Raw genomic sequence first — 5,810 nt, 5'->3', positions numbered from 1 at the left:
CCCCATTCTCCCCGTCTCCCCCCATGCGTGCGAGATCTTCCCCGCCCAACCCCACCTTTGTGCCCCTATCCACCTCCCCGCCCCTCAACTCACGGGAGTGAGCCCCTCATTTTCCCCTCAGATTAGACTGCCCCCTGGGGGCAAGGTAATTGCAGATATAATGGAGATAGGCTGCCCCCTAGGGGGTCAGGTAGGGCAATTACAGATGTAATGGAGTCCCACCCATACTGTCCCTATAACACATGGGGTTGGGGGAGGGTGAGTGCAGACGTTCAGGAAGGTGACTCACCCCCACCTTCTCAAACGGGGGGGCGTCAATTAGTTATAGCGAACATCATTGGTTTTCCAGAGATCACATTCTGGTGAATATGGTTAGTACAATGGCACCAAGTTATCGGTGAGGAAGGTTTCTCTAAGATTACACAGAGATCTCGATCCATTGGGTCAATGGGACGAGGAGGGGCAGACGGAGTTTAATTCAGATAAACGCGAGGTGTCGCTAAAACAAACAAGGGGCAGGACTTATACAATGAAAAGTAGGGCCTTGGGGTGGTGTTGTAGAACAGAGACACCGAGGGGGCTCAGGGACATAATTCTTTGAAGTTAGCGTCACAGGTAGACAGGGTGGGGAAGGAGGCATTTGGCACGCTTGCCTTCATCGCTCAGACCCTTTGAGTGTAGGAGTCGGGGACGTCACGTTGAGGTTGTACAGGGATGTTGGTGAGGCCTCTTCTGGAGCACTGTGTCCAGTTCTGGTCTCGCTGTTATAGGAAGGATATTATTAAACTGGAGAGGGTTCGGGAGAGATTTACCAGGATGTTGCCGGGAATGGAGGGTTGGAGTTATAAGGAGAGGCTGGGGCATTTTCCACTGGAGCGTAGGAGGCTGAGGGGTTTATACAATCATGAGGGGCAATAGACAAGGTGAATATCAAAGGTTTATATCCCTTCAGTGGGGATTTCAAGATGACTGACAAATTTGTAAAGTGAGAGGAGAGAGATTTAGAATGACATGTGGGGCATTTTTATCTTTAACACACCCAATGTAGGGGCTGGAGGAGGTGATGGAGATAGGGAGGGAGTGTAGGGGGTTGGAGGAGGTGACGGAGATAGGGAGGGGGTGTAGGGGGCTGGAGGAGGTGACAGGGATAGGGAGGAGGTGGAGGGGGCGGGGGGGGGGGGGAGGGGGGGAGAGGGAGGGGGGGGGGGTGTAGGGGGCTGGAGGAGGAGGTGACAGAGATAGGGAGTGGAATGAACATCTGGAGGAACTGGTGGGCGCCAGTTACAACTTTTGAAACAGCCATTTGGATAAGTTTGGGAAAGGTTCGGAGGGATACGGGGCGGGGACGGGTGTGTGGGGGGGACCAGTTCAGTTTGCGAGTATGGACTAGATGGGCCGAAGGGCCTGTTTCCGCGCTGTGCAACTCCGAAGAACGTGCCCCCACCCCTGGTCTTTAGTGGGTCGGACTGGGGAAAGAAGGGGGTCCATCCTGAGGTTAACTGCCCCCTCCATGAAAACCATTTGCCCCCACCCCGACCCCTGGCTCTGATGCCACTCACCATCTCCTTGTGGTTGGGGTAAAATACTTGCTCGATGAGTGGGAAATCTGTCGGGCCTAGTGTCTTGTATATCTTCGCCAACTGGCCAAACTGCATAAAGAGAGGGAGGGGGGTTGTTGTTGTTCCGGGGATGGGGGGGTAGATGAGGCAGGGGGTGGGGTGGGCAGGTAAACAGGGGGGTACATCCACGTTAATCCACCGCCATTGGCTGGTCACGCCCCTCCCAAACATTAACAAATAAAAACCCCCTTCGCGTGTCTTCCGCCAAGCTGAGAGGGCTGTTCAACCATGAGGGGCGTCGCACAGGCCGAGCCTTGGTGCCGTGAGTGCAGAAGTGGGGGTACAGGGTTGTGGGTCTCCATGGCAACGGAGATCCCCTCCCGAAAAGGGAGCGCCCCCTTTAAGATTTGATTCAACGCTCCACCACCCCCAGGCCGAACTCCCCACACCCCCCCACCACCCGTCACCCCGACCACCGAAATAAAGCCCCTCCCAGCAGAAATGACCCACCCCCGCCCCCCGAGAAAAACAAAACCCAAAAAAGAGCAGGCCTGGTCAGGCCACTGTGGGAGTTAGGCTTCACAGTGTCGCTAGGCCTCAGTAGGCCTTGTAGGACGCTGAGTGACCTAAGAGGCGAATTCTCCCGTGGAAAGGGGGGGTGGGGGGTGGTGGTTTCCATCCAACTGGCACCATACCCCTCCCCCCCAACGCTCTAACCGTGTTTATACCTCTTCCTGGCCACCCCAGACGATGCCAGTAGGCCATACGTACCACCCACGGCTTGTCACAGAAATTGTAAACGGAGTGCAGGGAGTTTATGCTTGGCACGCCAGCGTACTGGAGGCCGATGACAATATTCCGGAAGTCTCCGCCCTTCGCCATGCTGTAAGCGTGTTGGCGGACCAGGACAAAGTCTGGAGTGAAGGACCTAGGGCCCAAGGCATAGACATATCTGTCACTTCTGTCATCCCGTCGTTCGTGGACCACCCCCCACCTCCCCCCACAACACCCCACTACCACCAGGATCCCTGCCCCTTTCCCCAAACCCATCCCATCACCTGAGAGCAGAGACACACCAAGAGGTAGATGCCCCCAATCAGCACCCCCTCCTCGAGCCTGTTACACAGGAACATGAGGCTATTCAGTCCCCATCCACAAACCACTCGATCAGATTCCAGTCTGTAACTCCCTCCCGGGGTATCTGTTATTCTGTATATCAACCACCCCGAACCCCCTCGATCAGATTCCAGTCTGTAACTCCCTCCCGGGGTATCTGTTATTCTGTATATAAACCACCCCGAACCCCCTCGATCAGATTCCAGTCTGTAACTCCCTCCCGGGGTATCTGTTATTCTGTATATAAACCACCCCGAACCACTCCATTAGATTCCAGGCTGTAACTCCCTCCCAGGATATCTGTTATTCTGTATATAAACCGCCCCGAACCCCTCGATCAGATTCCAGTCTGTAACTCCCTCCCGGGGTATCTGTTATTCTGTATATCAACCACCCCGAACCCCCCTCGATCAGATTCCAGTCTGTAACTCCCTCCCGGGGTATCTGTTATTCTGTATATAAACCACCCCGAACCCCCTCGATCAGATTCCAGTCTGTAACTCCCTCCCGGGGTATCTGTTATTCTGTATATAAACCACCCCGAACCCCTCGATCAGATTCCAGTCTGTAACTCCCTCCCGGGGTATCTGTTATTCTGTATATAAACCACCCCGAACCCCCTCGATCAGATTCCAGTCTGTAACTCCCTCCCGGGGTATCTGTTATTCTGTATATAAACCTCCCCGAACCCCTCCATTAGATTCCAGGCTGTAACTCCCTCCCAGGATATCTGTTATTCTGTATATAAACCACCCCGAACCTCTCCATTAGATTCCAGTCTGTAACTCCCTGCCGGGGCATCTGTTATTCTGTATATAAACCACCCAAAACCCCTCCATTAGATTCCAGTCTGTAACTCCCTGCCGGGGTATCTGTTATTCTGTATATAAACCACCCAAAACCCCTCCATTAGATTCCAGTCTGTAACTCCCTCCCGGGGTATCTGTTATTCTATACATAAACGCCTCTGAACTGCTATTTCTCCGTCTCACCTTGCCACCTTCACTCCATTCCGATACTGTTCCACGTCGACTGTGGAACTTCCTGTCGCATGGGAGATGACATTGAGATCGGAAAACTCAGCCTGGAACAGAGGTTGGGCGAGAGCGAGAGAACGGGGTGGAGAGAGGGAGAGATGGATGGAGAGTCAAGAAGACACAGTGAGAGAGAGGGAGAGAGAGAGAGGGAGGATGTGACAGAGAGTGAGAAGGAGAGAGAGAGACATAGTGACAGAAACAGAGGGAGAGAAAGACAGAGTGGGAGTGACAGAGAGAGAGAATGTGAGAGAGGGAGAGAGCCAGAGAGAGTGACAGAGACAGAGACAGCGAGAGAGAGAGAGAAGGAGAGAGACAGAGATAGTGACAGAGAGAGAGTGAGGGAGGGAGAGACAGAGAGAGTGACAGAGAGAGAAAGTGACAGAAACAGAAACAGTGAGAGAGAGAGTGAGAGAAGGAGAGAGACAGAGATAGGGAGAGAGAAAGAGGGAGAGAGACAGAGAGTGGCAGAGACAGACAGAGTGACAGAGAGTAACAGAGACAGAGGTAGTGACAGAGAGAGAGAGTGAGAGAGGGAGAGGCAGAAAGAGTGACAGAGAGAGACAGTGACAGAGACAGAGACAGCGAAAGAGAGAGTGATAGAGTGACAGAGAGAGAGAGGGAGAGAGACAGAGAGTGGCAGAGACAGACAGAGTAACAGAGCGAGAGAGTGACAGAGACAGAGACAGTGAGAGAGAGAGTGATGGAGTGACAGAGAGAGAGGGAGAGAGACAGAGAGTGGCAGAGAGACAGAGTGACAGAGAGAGAGAGTGACAGAGACAGAGACAGCAAGAGAGAGAGTGATACAGTGACAGAGAGAGAGAGGGAAAGAGACAGAGAATGCAGGCACAGCAAAGGTTTGGATTCGGAAAGAGAGATTTACCAAGAGGGACCGAGAGAGATAAAGAGACAGAGGGAGAATGAGACAGAGAGCAATATAGTGGCAGAGAGAGAGGGAGAGAGTGACAGAGCGATAGTGACAGAGAGAGGGTGTGTGATAAGAGAGAGGGCATAGCAAAGAGTGAGAGTGGGAGAGAGAGAGAAAGATAAAGACAGACAGAGAGAGAGATAGAATCAGACAGAGACAGAGAGAGGGAGATTGAGATAAAGGAGCAGAGAGAGAGCGACAGAGAATGAGAGCGAGAGAGTGAGTATGAAAGAGAGACAGCATGGGGTTAGATACAGAGTAAAGCTCTCTCTACACTGTCCCCCCCAACAAACACTCCCAGGGACAGGGGGTTAGATACAGAGTAAAGCTCCTTCTACACTGTCCCCCCCATCAAACACTCCCAGGGACAGGGGGTTAGATACAGAGTAAAGCTCCCTCTACACTGTCCCCCCCAACAAACACTCCCAGGGACAGGGGTTAGATACAGAGTAAAGCTCCCTCTACACCGTCCCCCCTATCAAACACCCCCAGGACAGGGACAGCACGGGGTTAGATGACCTCAGGCTGTCTTGCTCCCCCCTACTCAGATCACTGGTTGTCCTCCATCCGACATGGGGTAGTGGGGTAGTGAGTGAGTGAGTGACCATCATGTGGCGGGGGCTGAGGAAGGGGGGAGAGGTCTGTGGGCAGCGTGGGGAAGGGACAGGGTGTGAGTGAGAGGGTAGACAGTGTGATTAAACACTCACCTGTTCGACTTTGATGTCAAATTCTCCCCAAACCTTCCTTCCTTTAAACACTTTCGCCCTGTGTGAGACAGAGACACAGAGACAGAGACAGAGGAAGAGAGACAGACGGAGACAGAGACAGAGGGAGAGACAGAGACAGAGAGAGAGAGAGAGACAGAGACAGAGAGAGAGAGAGACAGATAGACAGTGAGACAGAGAGAAAAAGAAAGAGAGAGAGGGACAGAGAAAGAAGGGGCAAGAGAGAGAGAGACAGACAGAGACAGACAGATAGTGACAGAGAAACAGCCAGACAGATAGGGAGAGGGTGAGGTGGTGGGGGGAGAGAAAGAGACGGTGAGAAAGAGACGGTGAGAAAGAGAGAGACAGAGAGAGAGGGAGGGGTGCGAGACAGGGAGGGTGGGAGAGATATCAAAGTGGGCAGAGAGAGCGAGGGGGGAGAGAGAGAGGGAGATGGGGGGGAGAGAGA

General features: G+C 53.1%; 1 long non-coding RNA gene across 2 annotated transcripts; it reads right to left on the bottom strand.

Moving 5' to 3' along the window:
• Nucleotides 1–1,559: 1,559 nt before the first annotated feature.
• On the bottom strand, nt 1,560–5,403 carry LOC125481839. 2 transcript variants are annotated; one of them, XR_007261476.1, is made up of 3 exons: nt 5,345–5,403; nt 2,331–2,487; nt 1,560–1,649 (listed from the first exon to the last, which is right to left on the bottom strand). It is a non-coding gene; the product is annotated as an uncharacterized LOC125481839 (long non-coding RNA). The 2 variants fall into 2 exon arrangements; XR_007261475.1 differs by lacking the exon at nt 5,345–5,403 and adding an exon at nt 3,668–3,748.
• Between the last annotated feature and the right edge of the window lie 407 nt (nt 5,404–5,810).

Source organism: Rhincodon typus, unplaced genomic scaffold (genome assembly GCF_021869965.1).
Source record: "Rhincodon typus isolate 14 unplaced genomic scaffold, sRhiTyp1.1 hic_rhity00003804, whole genome shotgun sequence".
Lineage (NCBI taxonomy): Eukaryota > Metazoa > Chordata > Chondrichthyes > Orectolobiformes > Rhincodontidae > Rhincodon > Rhincodon typus.
This window is presented reverse-complemented; position numbering and strand designations above follow the sequence as displayed.